Below are 18,516 nucleotides of genomic sequence, written 5' to 3' on the forward strand. Positions count from 1 at the left end.
TAGGCTCTCAATGTCTCCGCGGGGAGTTGTTTAATGTTGGCGAGGGCACTGATTTGCATGTCCATTCTCATGGCGGCCACAAACTGTTTGCGAAACGTCGACTGTAGTCCTGACCAGGATTGGATGGATCCTGGCTTGAGTCTCTTCCACCATTCTTCTGCGGGCTCGCCTACAGTGATTGAAAAACAGAGGCATTTGTCGTCGTCACTGACATGGGCCACGGTCATTAATCGGTTATACTGGGACAGATGATCCCGGGGGTCGGTGTTCCCGGTGTAGGCAGTTAGACTCAGCATCTTGAATCCCTTGGGGAGCACGGCGCCCAGAATGTGCCTCACACAAGGCTCCTTGTCCTCCTCATCAGAATCGGTGTCCGCTCCTTCCTGTTTGCGGACCAAGCGGTCTGTGACCTTTTTCAGGGCGGCCAATTGCTCCATGAGTTGCCTGGCCATACCCTTTTCTAAGGGAACCCTCTCGTTTCTCCTGTCGGTGAGGTTGTTTCTAAGGTCACCATCTCGGGGGTGGATCTTTTCCTTGCGGGCCCGCTCCTTTCGGGCATTCAGCCCATCGTGTAGGTCTACTCGGGATGTATCGTCCCTAGAGCTGAGGGCATAATGCACTAGGGCATACCAGGGCCAAGCACCCTGTGGCCGCGTCCCTTGCGGATTGGTCGGGTGGCCCTGTCCTGGGACGAGGCGCACCTTCTCTTTCCTAGGGAGCAGCCGGGGACGAGTTTCGACTCTCTAGACGGGAGGGTTTTTCCTCTGGGAGTTCGCCCCGACATTCCTTTTCTCTTGGTCCGGGTTTCCTGGGCCTTGCTCGAGAGCTTGTCCCGGAGGAGGGATCGATCTCGCATCCTCAAGAGCGCCATTTCTAGCCTGCGGAGCGGGCGGTTGCGCTCCCGGAGGTGGGACAGCTGGGGGATTGGGCGCCGGAGCCTGGGCGGCTATGAAAGCCTGCAAGGCTTGGAGGGACTCTTGCATCCGTCGAGTAGCCTTCGTCTGTTCAGCAATCCTGGCTTCTTGGTCCAGGACTTGCTGCCTCATTTTAGTCACCTCCGGATCCTCCTAGTTGGGGTCCACTCCTTCTAGGATCTCGGGATCCTCAACCTCGTTGTGGTATTCCCCATCATTCTCCTCCTCTTCCTCATAGTAATCCTCCTCGTAATCCGCCCCACCTTCATAGTTCTGCGACTCGTCAGGCTGGGACACCTGATGAGGAGCGTCCTCAGGTGGACTCTGAGGAAGAGGTTGGGTGGGCAGTGGCTCTCCATTGCCCTGCTCTTGGTTAGTAGGGTCAAAAGTGGTGTGTCTTGTGTTCACCATGGTGGCAGATGTTTGAGGTCAACTCTAGCTTTCTCAGGCTCTCAATGAAAGCACCAAAATGTTTACCGAGTTTTTTAGAAACTACAATAATAAAAGATAGGAGAGACTAAGGAGAAAGGGTTTAGAAGTTGTAGGCACGATTTTTACGTGGTTGGGGCGTTAATGAACCTTAGTCCACGTGACAGTTGTATTAGAGCTTCGAGAATCTATAACAATGGAGTTTTCTACAAGTTTCAGCAGAGTAATTATATACATGCTAAAAAGAGATCATTTCCTCAGTGCCCTACTACATGTATTTATAGGTTCACAAGTGCACTGGGCTTGGGCCGGGCTAACCCGGGCCCAATAAAGGTATAAATACTGCTGGCCTCTCTACTGGAAGCCCAATACAAAGGATTAAAACTTAAAAAATACATTAATCTGAGCCCACTGGGCCAGCCCAAACCAGATCTGTCATGCGACGAACTGGAGCTTTGGGCTGGGCATCTCGAGTTACGAGGCATATTCAGGGGATAAGATTGGTCAGAGTAGTGGCGGCGCAGGTCTGAACCAAAGGCGTACAATCCCGAGGTAGCCTTTTTAGCAGGTGAAACGTGGGGACAACCCCCACCCTTCATGGGACAAAGTCAGGGTCACGGATGCTTTATCTTGCCAACCTTGGAGAACCGACTTGGGTTCGTTTACCCACGTACCCCTCCGTTCGCCAAGGTCCCGTACCGTTTACCATGGGCCCGGATCATTTACCAGGAGCCCGGACCGTTTACCAGGCTCCGGGATTATTCACTTCGATCCCGACTATTATCCAGAAGCCACTCATACTATCTCCTGCACGACCGTCCCGGACGATCCTCCCCGGATGCCCTTTGGGCTTCACCTAGACTTGGGCTGCCGACATCTATTTTACTCTTTGCCAATGGGCCCGGGCCGGACCCAAACTCATTCGGGCGGTCCGAGGGCCCGAAGCGTGGACCCGGGCGCCCGAAAGGAAATGGAGATAACAGTAAGACCAGTGAATTTTGGAGAAAATATATTTATTATATCACTGGAATTGATATTATGACTAATTAATAATAATATAAATATTTATATTTATATTATTATCATTATATCGATTATTACAATTTTATGTTAAAAATGTGATTTCTTTTATAAAATAACTATTTGAATATATACATTCATATATGTATTGTTATTGAAGTATTTTGTTATTAATATTGAAATAAGTTTATTTATAGATGATAATTATTATTGTTGTTGTTGTTCTTATTATTAGTATTATTATTATAAGAGTACATTATTTTATGAGCAAGGTTTAAAACATGGTTTTATATGAAGAGTTATTTGCATTACGTTGATAATAATTATTATTATCATTTATATAGTTTCTGATATTGTTAATATACACTATCAATAGTGTATATTTACGATTTCGATAGAATTTAATAAATGATGTGCCTTGAATAGGATTTGTATGGATTTGATTGATGGACTCTTGGTGAGCAGTTTTAAGATAAGCTAAGGACCTAAGGTAAGTAAATCTCACCTTTTGTGCTTAAGTGTAAGATGCATAACTACATTGATTGTGTTTATCTGATGAGTTAAGTATGTGATGATGATGATGCATATGATAAGTATGTGAAGAATGGTTATAATAATATCATAATGGTGTTGTGTGATATGTAATTGATGAATTTCGTGATATGTGAAAGATGTCTTACTTGGTTAAGATTGATATGAATTATGTGCAAGTATGTGTTCTTATGTTGATGAATATGTGGATTACTTTTATGTTCATGATTTTGTTATATGTTATGATATATGAAGCATTTAAGTTTTTAGGCTGGAAACCTTAGACCTGAGCCATAACTCTACGTTAAGGTATAACAACGCCACCAACCCAAAACTTCATGTATTATGACTAAAGATGTTTTGAGTTATATGAGATGTGATACAATGCCTTGATTGAATACCATCAAACATGAACATTGGCATTTAAGCATCAGCATGTATGCATGTCATGTACAGTTATGTGATACATTATTATGTGATATAAAACCATGCATATAAATATGAGAAAAATTGTGAAATGCCTTGAAAAGTCTTATGTGAAGTTGAACATTTTAATGACAACAAGTCTTAAGCAAAGTAATAATAAGATGTTTAAAAATGGTGCCACTATTTCGATGAAGCAATTAAGTAAGTTCAGTAAAGAAGACAGAGGTCTTTAAGACTTATAGTGGTTGCCCACTAGTGTGGGCTAGGTCATAGTTGACCATTCAGATATGTTTGCCATGTTCCCATCTTTCTTCTCCGTATGTGTAATAAGTATGGCAGCTATGACAACGATGAAAGAAGTGTTATGATGAGCCTAGCTGCGATGATGGCTAGCCGGAGGAGAACCCATGGGATTCTATATGATATGTGTAATAAGCCCTGCAGACATTGGCCGAATCAAACAGTGTGCACAAGTGAAATCGGGCCCATAAAAATGTGAAAGTAAAAGAAATAGCATAAAAGTAAAGTTTGAAAGTGCATGAGCAATAAATGAAATGCATAAGTATACAAGTCAGCATATTAGTATATGTACACTTCAAACTCACGACATTCATGTGTATGTGTATGCATGAGATTTACTTACTGAGTGTTAGCTCATTATGTTATTTTCCAACATTTTTCTAGGTGTGGCTTTAGATGTTGAGCAATTTGTGGAGCACGGACTTAGTAGCAATGCAATAGTGGTTTAGGGTTTTTCATATTGCTACAATAAATTTAAAGTATTCATACGTGTAATAATTTCTATTAATAAGTTTATATAAAAGTTTTAATTTTTTTTATGTATTTCTTAGTATCATTTTATTTAATTCATTTGGTCAAGTGCCTAACATACTCGTAAACCCTGGAATTACGAGTATGTGGCAGACGTACCCTACCTTAGGGTCGTCACACCATGTACTAAATATTTATTTTTAATGAAGATTACCCGTTTATGACCAAAATATTTTAACTCTAACTTGTTTATGATTCTAGGATCACATTTTCATTTAAATGACTTGATCAGCAAGTCTTGCACTATTTTAAATATATAGTGTAACGGTCTTGGTTATCTAGGGCGTTATAATATTCTTATATTTATATGTAGATTATACACATGATTTAAACTTAAATCAAATTATATAAATAAATAATTAAACAATTTAAAATAGGATATTTTTTTTAGATATTTTACAATGACAATTATTTAAAAAAAATAAATTCACATGTATTATAACTTAAATAAAATTTAATTAAACTTAAACTTCATGTATTAGAATAATATCATATTAAACATATAACATAATATAATCTACTATCAACTAGAAACAAACTTCTTTTAAAAAAACTAGCAACAAATTAAAATTTAAAATCCATGTATAATATTAATATTATATTAAACATATAATATATAATTTTTCGTTATCACTGTCAAATTAAAAAACTAGAACAAACATAAACTTAAATAAAAATTAATTAATTAAAATAGAATATTTTATGATAATTTAAATAATTAAATCATATTTATTTAAAAATAATAAAGTCATACATATCATTTTTTTAGCTTATAAATTTGTGTGATAGTTTATTTTCTATCAAATGATTGGAACATTTTTTTTTCTTCATCAAATTTACCAAATGACATTGCGAGATACATTAGAAACTAAAAATAGTTGATGCATGTATACTACTTTACACTATGACTTTTTTTATTCTTATTTTTTTCTATTATTAATTTCTTTTTAAATATTATTGTAATTTATATATATGTCATGTAGTCATGTAAATATATATCTATGTCAATGTTGTGTTTCAATATCATATATGTAGAGATTATTGACATAAATATTTATATATACTATAGAACTATAATTCATTATATTATATATTGAAGAAAAAAGTGAACCAATTTTTATTAAAATTATAGATAATGTTTTGCCCTAATTTTTTAATACATTTATGTCATACATTATATTAAACATATTTTATTTATTTTTATGAAATTGTTTATTTATTTAAAATTTATACGATAATTAAAAATAAATACATGTTTTAATAAACAAGTTTATAACTTTGAAACTAAGTAAACGTGCATGACACGTTATTTTTACCTAGTGTTTATATAAAGGAGAACATCAAGGAGATGATGTGGCACTCTAAAATTGCTCCAAAGCACTCTTTCTAATTTCTAAAATTTTTACATTTTTTAAATTATTCTTTTTCAAATTTATGATTATTATTTAATATTTAAAAAAGAAAAAAAATAAAATATCTAAACTATCTAAATATCTATAAATCTAACAGTAAATTCAATTTTTTGACCTGATAACTGTTACCGTTTTTCTCTTTTTTTTTGAGAAAAACTTTTTCTCCTATTAACCATATTAATAAAAAAAATTAAAAATGTAGTTACACTAAGAATCTATATATTTATATAAAAGATTGCATCAATGAGATGATGTGACACTGTAAAATTGCTCCAAAGCACTCTTTCTATTTTCTAAAATTTTCACATTTTTTAAATTCTTCATTTTCAAATTTATGATTATTAGTCAATAATTAAAAAAGAAAAAACTAAAATATACAAACTATCTAAATATCTATAAATCTAACCGGTAAATTCAATTTTGTGACCTGATAACTTGCAATTAATTTATTGTTTTTCTCATTTTTTTAGAAAACTTTTTCTCCTATTAACCATATTAATAAAAAAAAAAAATTAAATGTAGTTCCACTAAGAAATTAGCATACACGTTATAATAATCTATATCTATATTTATATATCTATATAAATGAGAGCTTCAAGGAGATGATGTGACACTCTAAAATCTCTTCAAAATACTCTTTCTATTTTCTCCTTTAATTTACTTTTTTTATTCATTTAATGAATTTTAGTTGCACATTAGTTTAAATTTAAATAAGATATTTTAAAGTAATTTATTTAAATTAATAATATTATATATAAACATGTTATATATAATATTATAACATGAGTCTTTATCTCAGTACACCTAACGTCTTCTTTTAAAAAAATGTAATTTAAAAAAAAAAAGAAAAAAATATATTACACAATCCACATTAACATGTTTACTTTTTAAAAAAAGTTAATTTAGTTACCATTAGTGTAAATTTAGTTACACATTAGTTTAAATTTAAATTTATTTACACATTAGTTTAAATTTAAATAAGATATTCACAATTTATTATTTAAATTTATAAAATTATATATAAATATCTCTTCATGATTTTATATATATATATATTATAAATATTCTCTATTAATCTCATATTTTACTCTACTCTAATTTCTCTCCTTTTTTTTTTCTCTCTTCTTCTCTCTAAACTCATTCAATTTCAATTCAGGTATATGACTTTCAATGTATATCATGCATATTTCCACACACGCATGAATATCAAACTATGTTGACAATGCAATATATCTCAAAAAGTATTTTCAAGTAAGTTTTATGCACCTGACAAATATAGAGAGAACCTGACAAAGTATTTTCAATTCAGGTATATGACTTTCAATGTAAATCATGCATATTTCCACACACGCATGAATATCAAACTATGTTGACAATGCAATATATCTCAAAAAGTATTTTCAAGTAAGTTTTATGCACCTGACAAATATAGAGAGAACTCACTGATTGTTAGGGGTGCACAAAAAAATCGCTAATCCGCCCAATCCATCAAAACCCGCCCGCTTTGAACCCGCCCATTAAAAAACCTGCCAAAAATGGATTGGCTTGAACCCAACCCGCCACAAGATGGGTTGGGTACGGGTTGCAATAATATAAGGAGGGTTGTACCCGCATCCGCTACTTTATTCTTTTTTGCATATACATTTATAGTAATAATCTAAATCTAAAAATACAACTCATAAAAGGTTCATGAAAAATTATAAAGTTTGTGACATTTTTAATATATTTGATGGAGATATTGGATTTTGGGATGTGAATCATTGTTGTAACGCCCTAAGTTCCCTAATATGGCTTAGTGCCTGGATTAGGGGGCCGGGAGACAATAATTGAATTAATTGAGTGCTTATGTGTTATGAGCATGTTATTATGTGAACTATGTGAATTGTATTGTGATATGATTGTGCTTGCATGTTTAGGTGTATTAAATATGCATGTGAGCTCGTTTCTTATTAGAAGGGCATTTTCATAATTTTGACCTGTTAAGGGTATAATTGTAAATATGTGTGATATATGATTGCGACCACATTATTATATAGATATATTTGAGTTACTCAGGATGAGGCGATCTTAGGGAGATAGTTGGCAGAAAAGTCACAACGGGGCGAAATATCTGGCTCGGGGTGAGCTTAGGGGTATTTTGGTAGATTATCAGGGATTATAGAGTAACAGGAATTAGTTGATGAACGGTTGTTTGGTAGATCATTTGGGATTGTATGAGATGATTTAGGTTAGCGGGAATTATGCCAAATGACTAAAGTGTCTTTGGGTATGCCTTAGGGCTAAGTTTAGTGTTAGGGGTAGATTGGTCTTTTGACCACCTAGCTAGTGTGATGAGGGGCTAAGGCTGAAGGGGAGGCTCATTCACGTACAAAACTTCCTTTGGTTAGGAGCATTTTTAGAAGAGCTCACTCAAGACACTCCAAGGCAAGACTAAGCCTAGACTTTGTGGAAATTGAAGGCAATTTTTGGAGGAGTGGCAGCTTGGGATTTGGTTTAGAAGCAGTCAAGATCATCCTCATCCCCAAGAATTTGAAATTCTGAGGTGAGGTTTCTCTGTTTTGGTATTTAAGTTGTGTTATTGAGTTTTATGGTTTTTGATGTCTAAATTGTATGATTTTGGATGCTTTGGATGTTTAGGGTAGTGGGTTTTGTTGGCTAAGTTTAGTATAGTGTTTTTAAAGCTAAAAACCTGCTGGAAACTTTGTGTTAAGTCGATTTGGGGTTTGTATTTATTGAGAAATCATTGGGTTTGCGATTTGGGGAAGAACATCATGTTTTGGGCACATTTTCGGTTTCTGGCAACCTAGCGTGACTGCGCTAGTGTTCCAGAAAGAGGGGAATTTGAATTCAATTTGGAGACTTAAGTTGAGGGGGCACGACCGCGCCAAGGGCCCCAAAATGCTTGTTTTCTAGTTTTTAGGGCTAGGCCCGGGGGGCTCACGAATTTGACTTGGGAGTTTGCTTGGGGGCTCGGGGGACATTTTTAGTGCCCTGTTAACAGAGAACCATGGTTTTAAGATTTAGAGCTTGGTTTGGAACTCAGGTTCTAGGGTTAAGTCCTGATGAATGTATACTTGTGTTGTGACTAGGGTTTCTGGCAGGCTCAGGACAAGATCAGCACTCGGGGTCGTTCCACTACCTGCACGAAGATCGAGGTAAGAAAACTACACCGATATGTGAAATGTATGATTGAGGTTTGGCCCAGCTATTAATGCAATACGACTGGGGCTTGGCCCGTTTATTAAATGTAATGTGATTAGGGCTCGGGCCCAGCTAATGAGCATGATTATAATTATGCATGTGCATATCTGCATGTATGATGAATGTATTATGTGGATGTCTGTTCTGGCTAGGAAGCTCAGTTTATTAACCGAGAATCTGTTTGTTCTGTCTGCATGTATGATTGTGCTTGATCTAGTTAAGATAGAAGCAGTAAAAGATTGGCCAAGGAACGCTTCAGAGGTTAGAAGTTTTTTGGGATTGGCAGGATACCATCGACGTTTTGTTGAAGGATTTTTGAAGACTGTGGTACCCTTGATTGAAGTAACGTGAGAACTCGAGGTTTGTCTAGACTAATAGGTGTGAATCGGGCTTCCACGAGCTGGAACAGAGGCTAATCATTTCACCAGGGTAGCAGTATAAGTATGTGGTGTTAGGAATGATTCCTAGTGCGCAGTGGAAATTGCGGTAATGGTATACAACAAAAATTTCTATATAAACAACTTTATATGAGGATCCTTTAATATGCAATATGTTAATCAATATATAATATGAGTATGAAAAATAATACGAAACAATTTACCTCTTGTAGTCTATCAAGAATCCTTGAATCTTTTCGTATGTGTTTCATCTTCCTATCCTTGCTGAAGTACTCACACCTAGTTCTTCCAAGACGTTCTCTACACCTTAAGATGTGGGTGGGCACATAGAGAACAATGATCAATTTTGTGAATCAAAATTATTCTCAACACAAGAGACTTTTGATTATAGGCTAGAGAGAAAATGTTTTTACTTTGTGAAAAAGATGATAGGTTTTTTTCTTCTCTATGAAAGCTTGTTATGTCTTGTTGTTTCTATTTTCTATCATATATAATATATAGACATTATTACCATAATAATAATAAAGAAAAATCAATCATCTTTTTATAATAATAATAATAGTAATAATAATAATAATAATAATAATAATGATAAAAGACAAAGCCTATCATTCCATTTTAAAACTCTCTTTAAAATATTTTATTAATTAATAAAAAATAAAAATAAAAAACCAACTTCTGATAACATCAGAAGTGCCACACGCATAGAGTAGTCCAAGCCCTATGCGTGTGGTCTATTCCTAAAAAATGAGATTTTGATTTTTTTCATGTGTTTTTATTTTAATTAATTAATAATTATATATCCAAATAATGTATCATCTTTTTAAGGAAAAGATAATAACTTAAATTTCAAATTTCAAAATTCAAAATTTGAATTTCCATTATCATCTTATTATTAATTAAATAAGTATAATAATCAAAATCAAATGTTGACTATCCATATTTATTTATTCACACTTAAATTAAATAATTGATTAAAATCAATTTATTCTATTTCTACACAATTTCGAAAATTGCACAAATGCAATACTAAATTGTGCAACTTCAATGATCACATAATTGCACATTTATCCCGAAGGATAAATATTCTCTCAAATAGTCAATTTATAGTTTAACCATTGTATCAACTCTTACCTTGATTAGTGTTGATAGAGCCGTCCCGGGGACTTATGGACCAATAATTCTAAGCTCCAATAAATAAAAGATTATTAACCAAAACTCTTTGGTTCAATAATCATATTAATTAATCTCATGATTATTCCACTATAAATATGAGACTGAACTCTTGAGCATTAAAGACATATATTTACTGAGTACTTTATTGTAACCATAAAATGTTCATTCATATAATCATTACATACAAAATAATCCTCTATTGATGATTCATAATTAAGTGGGAATAAAATTACCGTTTTACCCTTTTAATTATATCTTGATTCTGAATGTACCAATTACTTTACTAGTTGTAATGCCCTACTACCCAGGGACCGTCACGTTGTGCATTTTAAACAATGCTAAACTCTCTAACTGAGTCATTTAGCCATAGTCGTGTAACTAAGTGCGAATAACGGTTTAGGGTTAAAATTTTTGGTTAAAGATACAACGTTTCAATAAAACGTTTACTGTATACATTGGGATCCCAAAATATATTTTAAAGGTTAATTACAATAAAATATTTACAACCAATAGGCCTAAGCAGCAAAATAGGGTTTAACCCTAGTTCCTCTTTAAACCCTCGGCCGTGGTGGTCGAGCAGCCGCATATGTACACATCATCACCTAAGCTCTCCAACTCAAGGATGATCCATCTTTCTTTTGCCTTTACCTGCACCACATAGCACCCGTGAGCCGAGGCTCAGCAAGAAAACTCAATATGCTCATGAACAGGTAATAACATGTCACTGAATCACAATAGGCATGCCTAGCAATAATTGCCCTATTCATGCATCCAAACAAGTCCAAATAAATGATTATGGGCCCTGCCCCCTGTATAGATGACTATCAAGTCAATCTGGGAATAGATGGCTAATGTGTCCATCTTTAAATAGGTGACTAATGAGTCACACACTTAGGCTCTGCACCCTAATCAAATAAGTGACTAATGAGTCATGCACTTGGGCTCCGCACCCTAATCAGATAAGTGACAAATAAGTCACGCACTTGGGCTCTGCACCCTAATCAGATAAGTGACAAATAAGTCACGCACTTGGGCTCCGAACCCTAAGCCATGTGACGTTACAGTAGGACCAGTCGAGGACCTCGAGGAGGACCAACTCGATGAGTCAGATCCGACCAGGGTTGTGAAAGTTGGTAAAAACTTAGAGACAACAACAAAACAAAAACTGGTGGAATTTTTGAAGAAGAACCAGGAGGTCTTTGCCTGGTTGCACAAAGATATGGTTGGAATTGACCAAGCAGTTATCAGCCATGTCTTGAACAAAGATAAAAATTGTCCACCAGTACAACAGAAAAGAAGGTTGCTCGACAAGGATAGGTCGAAAGCTTTAAAAGAAGAAGTTGAGAAGCTGAAGGAGAACGAATTCATCAGGGTAGCGTTTTATTCATCATGGGTCTCTAATCCCGTACTGGTTCCCAAACCAAATGGCAAGTGGAGAACATGCGTGGATTTCACAGATCTTAATAAAGCTTGCCCAAAGGATTGTTTCCCACTCCCAAGGATCGACCAACTGGTCGATGCCACTTCAGGGCACGAGATCCTATCATTCATGGATGCATACTCTGGGTACAATTAGATTAGTATGCACCCACCTGATGAGGATCACACTAGCTTTTAGACCGATACAGGGCTTTACTATTACAAAGTAATGCCTTTCGGTTTGAAAAATGCTAGTACGACTTACCAGCGACTAGTCAATCACATGTTCAAAGAGCTGATCAGTGTAAACATGGAGGTATATGTTGATGACATGCTGGTTAAGTCAAAGAAGGCAAAAGAACACATCGAGGACTTGCAAGAGTGCTTCAATGTCTTAAATAAGTATCAGATGAAGCTGAATCCCCTTAAGTGTTCCTTTGGAGTTGGATCAGGGAAATTCTTGGGATTTATAGTGAACTCACGAGGTATCGAAGCTAATCCCGAAAAAATCAAGGCCCTGGTCGAGATGAAGTCGCCAACAAAGATAAAAGATGTTCAAAGCTTAACCGGGAGGATTGCCGCTTTAAGTAGATTTTTTTCCAAATCTACGGATAAGTGCGTCCCATTTTTTAATCTACTTAGGGGCAATAAGAAATTCGAGTGGACAGAAGAGTGCGAGCAGGCTTTCCAGGCCCTAAAGTCTCATATGTCGCAACCACCGATTTTATCTAAGTCGGTTGAAAAGGAAACTTTGTTCATCTATTTGGCAGTCACAGAATATGCTGCTAGTGCTGTCCTAGTAAGAGAGGAGGAACATGTGCAAAAGGCTGTGTATTATATAAGCAAAAGGCTAATAGGAGCAAAACTGCGATATCCTCCCATTGAGAAATTAGCCTACTGCTTGATCTTAGCCTCCAGAAAGCTGTGACCATACTTCCAAGCTCACCCCATTGCAGTACTCACCGACCAACCACTACGGCAAGTCCTGCAGAAACCAGAAGCCGCTGGTCGATTATTGAAATGTGTAGTTGAACTTGGACAGTTCGATATTTCTTACTTGCCACGAGCAGCAGTGAAGGGACAAGCTCTAGCAGACTTTGTCGCGGAGCTCACTGGGCTCCAGGACATTGAGCCGACAGAAGAGCCTAAACCTCAAAGCCAAACTACCACTTGGAAGTTGTTCGTAGATGGCTCTTCTAACGAGCATAACGCTGGAGTAGGTGTGATCTTAGTCACGCTTGAAGGGCATCGATTCCACTGTGCAATCAGATTCTACCTCACAACATCCAATAACAAAGCCGAGTACGAAGCTTTGCTCGTAGGATTAAGATTAGCCAAGGACATGAACATAAAGTCGCTTGAAATCTATAGTGACTCCCAGTTAATGGTTAATCAAATTACTGGAGAATATCAAGCCCGAGGTTTGAAGATGGCTGTTTATTTAAACAAAGCAAAGGATTTGTTGGCATAATTTGAAAGATATACTCTCCAGCAGGTACCTTGCGACAAGAACTCAAATATTGATGCTTTGGCCAAGTTAGCAAGTGCAAAAGATGCTGACACCTTAAATATAGTGCATGTTGAACGATTGTCCGCACCGAGCATCCAAGCATAAGAGTCCTCCCTGGTAATTCAAGCAACAGACATGTGGATGACACCTTTCATTGAATACTTAGAGCGTGGAGTATTGCCGTCAGACAGAAACAAAGCAAGAGCCCTCCAGAGGCAATCAGCTCGGTTCATCCTGGTCGACGGAATTTTGTACAGAAGGGGGTACTCAATGCCACTCCTAAGGTGTGTTACAAAGGAAAAAGCCAAAAAATTCATGCGAGAAGTCCATGAATGTTTCTGCGGGGATCATGCTGGGGGGGCAGAGTCTATAAAAAAAATCCTAAGGCAAGGATACTTCTGGCCAACGATGAATGAAGACTCTATGGATTTTGTTCGAAAGTGTGACAAGTGCCAAAGATTCTCCAAGATACCGCGAGCCGCCCCTAATGAGCTAAAACAGATGCAAAGCCCGTGACCATTTGCAGTATGGGGAATAAACTTGATTGGGTCTTTGCCTACGGGAAAAGGCAACGTCAAGTATGATGTAGTTGTTGTTGACTACTTCACGAAGTGGGCCGAAGCTGAGCCACTTGCAACAATAACGACAAAGAAAGTTCTAGATTTTGTGGTCAAAAACATCGTGTGTCGCTATGGGTTGCCAAGAAAGATTGTCTCAGATAATAGCACACAGTTTGATAGTGATCTGTTCACTGATTTTTGCAAAAGGCATGGGATTATCAAGAGTTTTTCTTTAGTAGCTCATCCACAGGCAAACAAACATGTTGAGGCCGTCAATAAGACACTGAAGGATACTCTAAAGAAAAGGCTTGAAGAAGCAAAGGGGGCATGGCTAGAACAATTACCTGAAGTCCTTTGGTTGTATAGAACATCTCACTGAACAACAACAGGCCATACTCCATTTTCCTTGGCCTATGGGTATGAAGTTATATTGCTGGTTGAATTAGATCCGCCATCACATCGAAGGTTGGCATATGGTCAAGACGTTAATAGTCAGTTATTGATGGAATCTCTGGATTTGGTCGATGAAAGGCACGGGCAATCTCAACTCCGAGTAGTAGCTTACCAGCAAAATGTCGCTCGGTATTTCAACTCTAAAGTATGTGAAAGAAAGTTTAATGTGGGAGATTTGGTACTTAGAAGAGTTTTCCTCAACACCCACGATCAAGCTGCTGGAGTGCTTTGACCTAACTGGGAAGGTTCGTACCAAATTGAAGAAGTCCTTTAGCCAGGCACCTATAAACTTGCTCGCTTAAATGGAGATCTCATTCCTCATTATTGGAATGGAGAACACCTGCGCAAGTATTATCAATAAATAATTCTTTTTAAAGAATTGGCTTGTATTAATTTCACTTTTTACAAGTTTATGAACAAGGGTTAGTCATTCACATGACTAATTGCTTATAAGTGTAAGATCAAATTTTATGATCACTCGTACAGACACGATTGTCCATTTATTACGAGATTTAAAATGAACTGTGCGCAGCCAGTTATTCTTGCCAATTATTGTATTTAGTACAAGTATTTGCTCATTACGTGTGTTGTTTTGCTCTATTATCATTTCTATAAGTATTTATTCCGAGTAGTAATGTTCAAACAGGTGTTGGTCAAGGCAATTGACCGAGGACCTTAAGCTCCTTAATCACTTGAGGGGCATATAAGGTACTAAGTAAGCAAAGCATATCAACAAGTATATGTAAGCACACGAGCAAAATAAGGGACAGCATGCTACGGTACTTAGAGTACTTTTTAAAATTTTGTTAAATCAAAACAAAGTGCTATACTAAGTTCTGTCATGTGAAAAAATGTTATAATAAAGTGCAAATATTATAATGTCAAAAGTAAAATCCTTTTCATTGCGAGCAGTTTCTGCTCAGATGAAATTGTTAATTAAAAGAAAAAGCTGCCCGTACAGCAAAAAATAAATTGTCTTGACATCGCGAACCGAGGTTCGTGTGTCCCAAGTTAAAAATTAAAGTAAATATAGGTAAAAATTTATAAAACAGCAGAAGGATCTTGCCGAGGCTCTTATGGCTGTTGATCGACTGTGGCCCCAGCATCTTCATTGACGCCCTCAATGCCTGTTGCCAAAGATATCTCAGGGGATCCCTGAGCCCTCTTCTCCTCTTCCAGGTGAGCAATGCACTTCGCCAACTTAGCCTGTCTTATAGGGTCTGGTAAGTAGGTAGAGTCCGCCTTGGGATTGTTCTTTCAGAACATATAGAAGCACTGGAACACTGCTCCATCGTACTTCTCCAAGTTGCAGGCGTTGGTCTCCTCGAGGTCGGCAGTCTCTTTGCGGCTGATCTTCAACTCCATTTGAAGTTTGTTGGCTTCTCAGTAGTTTATCTGCGAGGCCTCCTTATACCTCTCCTTGGAGGCAGTGATTTTGGCAACGAAGTCCTCCTTCTACTTCAACTCCTCCTCAAGCTTGGCGATCTTAGCCTCAGCTGTTCGCAACTCCTCAGCATGCTTGGCCTCGACTGCCTTGATTTATTCAGCATGCTTGGCGACCATCTCCTCCGACCGGTGCCAACCGGTACTCACGGTCAGAATCCTCTGCGATCAGAAAAGAAAAAATAAAAAAGTTGTTAGTATTAATCAAATAGATAAGCAATCAAACCACAATGAAAGCGGCGTCTTACAGTGAGTAGTTCATTCAGCGCGCGATTGAAGAGCTGGTCGACCGGCATGGTGGGGGTGTTGCTGAAGGATTCCAAACTACGGCGGTGTATGGACAGCTTCTTCAGCCTGTCGCTGGCCAAAGTGTGGGCAGAGTCAGGATAGCCTCGACCAGAGTTGGCTGAGCAGCAGGATTCTGGTCGGCGGGAGCTGGAGGAGTTGGTCGGCGGGAATTGGAGGGGGAGTCGTCTTTTTTGAAGGAGTTGGTGCAGGAGGGTCCTCCATCCGAGCCCTTTTTGTGGAAGGGTCACTGCTTCCTTCTCCGGGCTGGCACCGGTTCGATTTCTTCATGCTCACAGGAGTTGTGGTAGTGGGGTTGGTGTATAAATTGAACGCCTTCTCGGCAGGCATGTCTGCCGAAAAAAAAGCAAACTATCAGTCAAGGCAAGTTGTCATACAAAAAAAGGCAAGGAAATGGAGAGAAAAGAAATTATAAGTAAAATACCCGAGCTACAACTACTGGTCATTACATTATCTATTGTACTACTGCTATACTCACTTTCTGCCTTGAAGAAGTCTGAATATAAACTATTCGCGTATTTAAAGTTGTCGTCCCTGTCAAATAAATGACAGGGAATGGGAAGACTGTCTAAGAGTGAGAAGTCAGTACCGTTCTCATCTGAGGACTCTAGTATGGGCTCGGGGTGTTCAGAAAGCTTCTGCTTGCCCTTTCCCTGTTGAGCAGGGGCAGCAGCTGCTTGCAGAATACTGGAGGGTTCCCTGATGGTAACTCCCGTAGCCCTCATCCTCGGGGGTTGTAACACATCTTGGTGCTGCTCGGGAACTTCTCCCCAGTGGCACTTCCCGCTGTCGATTCCCTCACATCCTGATGAGGTGCTAGAAGGCCGACCAACCTTAGGTTATTCTCCGTGACTAGCTCTTTGACACTTTTTTCAATGTTTGTCATGCTGACCAGGGCTGCTGCTCGTATCTCCATGTCTGGATTGGGGACTGGTCGATGCCATGGACCTGAACGACACCGAAGTTCTAAAATACGTATAGGAAAGCTAAAAGAAACCAAACGACCAGTAAGTAAGTGATTTACCTCCTTCAGTGAAGGCCAGGTTGTGGGCGACTAGGTCTGGTGTTAAAAAGTACTCCTGGAAGTACTTCCCAACGTTGGACTTGTGGGTGATGTCACTCAGGAAGATGCGAGCAGATTCCTGATGGTAGAAATGGAAGAACCCCGTGATGTTGTGGTTGGGGTTCGATTTGAGATCAAACAAATAATTGATCTCATGCGGCGTAGGAACGAGCCACTTCTTATGATTGTAAAGGATATAGAGAGCGGAAAGTACTCTATATCCGTTTGGGGTGATTTGAAAAGGAGCGACCTCGAAATAATTGGCCACCTCCTGGAAAAATGGATGTAGAGGCAAGGTTGCCCCTGCCTCGATGTGATACCTCGACCAGGCGCTGAAGGTGCCCCCAGGCAGGTTTGCCCGCTGGTCGATCGAAGGCTTGATGAGGGTTATCCCAGGAAGGCCGTACTTCTTGAGATAATTGGCTACCATCCTAGCTGTAATAATACTAGGAGGCGCCACGTACCATTCGACCTCTGGTCGGAGGACATCGCGAGGTTGCGCTTTGGTTTGAATGTCTGACAGGGAAGTATTTACAGGTTGATGGGTGGTTGGAGGAGTTTCAGCCTGAGGAGCAGGCTGAGTAGTAGAAGGCTTGGTTGTATTCTTTTTTCTTTAAGCGATGGACTTCACGCGACCCATATTTGTTGGGCTGGTTGGTGGTTTGTTTGCGGGGTTGTGTTGAGAAAAAGGAATTTCCAAGAATTGCAGCGACGACTGTTCTTGATCTTCGAGCAGTAGTGTGAGCAAGTTGTCGTCGATCGGCCTCTCACCTCCCCATGGGTCATGCATGAAAATCTGCGAACAGAGAAGGGGAGATGAGAATCTACGACCAATAGACTAAAGATGTGGAAGCGTTGGGATAACATTGCTCGCGTATAAAAGTTAAGCTTTTATACGACCAACAACATTCTAACATAAACACTAAATAGTGTGCGAACAGTTTGGAAAACAGATTAAAAAGCAGAAATGAAAAGTTTTTCAAAGAAAACTTTTCAACTCTGAAAAAGGGAGGGAAAAACCCAGTTTTTTCGAGTGCCTAAAAATCAAATATTTACTTCGATTTTGCGCCCTAAATCAGTAATCCCAATTCCCAAGCTAATTCCTAAACCTCATTTAGTATTTTTTTCCTTATCCTATCATGTTAATACCTACTAGCTTGATTACCCCAATAATTTTTTTAAGAACATTCGGGAACTCAGAATCCAAAACAAATCAGAAAACTCAAGGGATAACTATTGCATGGCAGCTCAGAGACAAAGAGGCTCAAGAAACTTACTTGAATAAAAAGTTGAAGGGGAGGTACGAGCGTTAATTCGAGTGGCTGAACAAAAACTCCACAGATCTCCAAAAGTTGTTTGAGTTTTTTTGGGTATTTCGGCTTTGTTCTTCAGTTCGTGCTTTGTTCTTCAGTATACTTGAGAAA

This window comes from Humulus lupulus, chromosome 2 (assembly GCF_963169125.1).
Source record: "Humulus lupulus chromosome 2, drHumLupu1.1, whole genome shotgun sequence".
Classification (NCBI taxonomy): domain Eukaryota; kingdom Viridiplantae; phylum Streptophyta; class Magnoliopsida; order Rosales; family Cannabaceae; genus Humulus; species Humulus lupulus.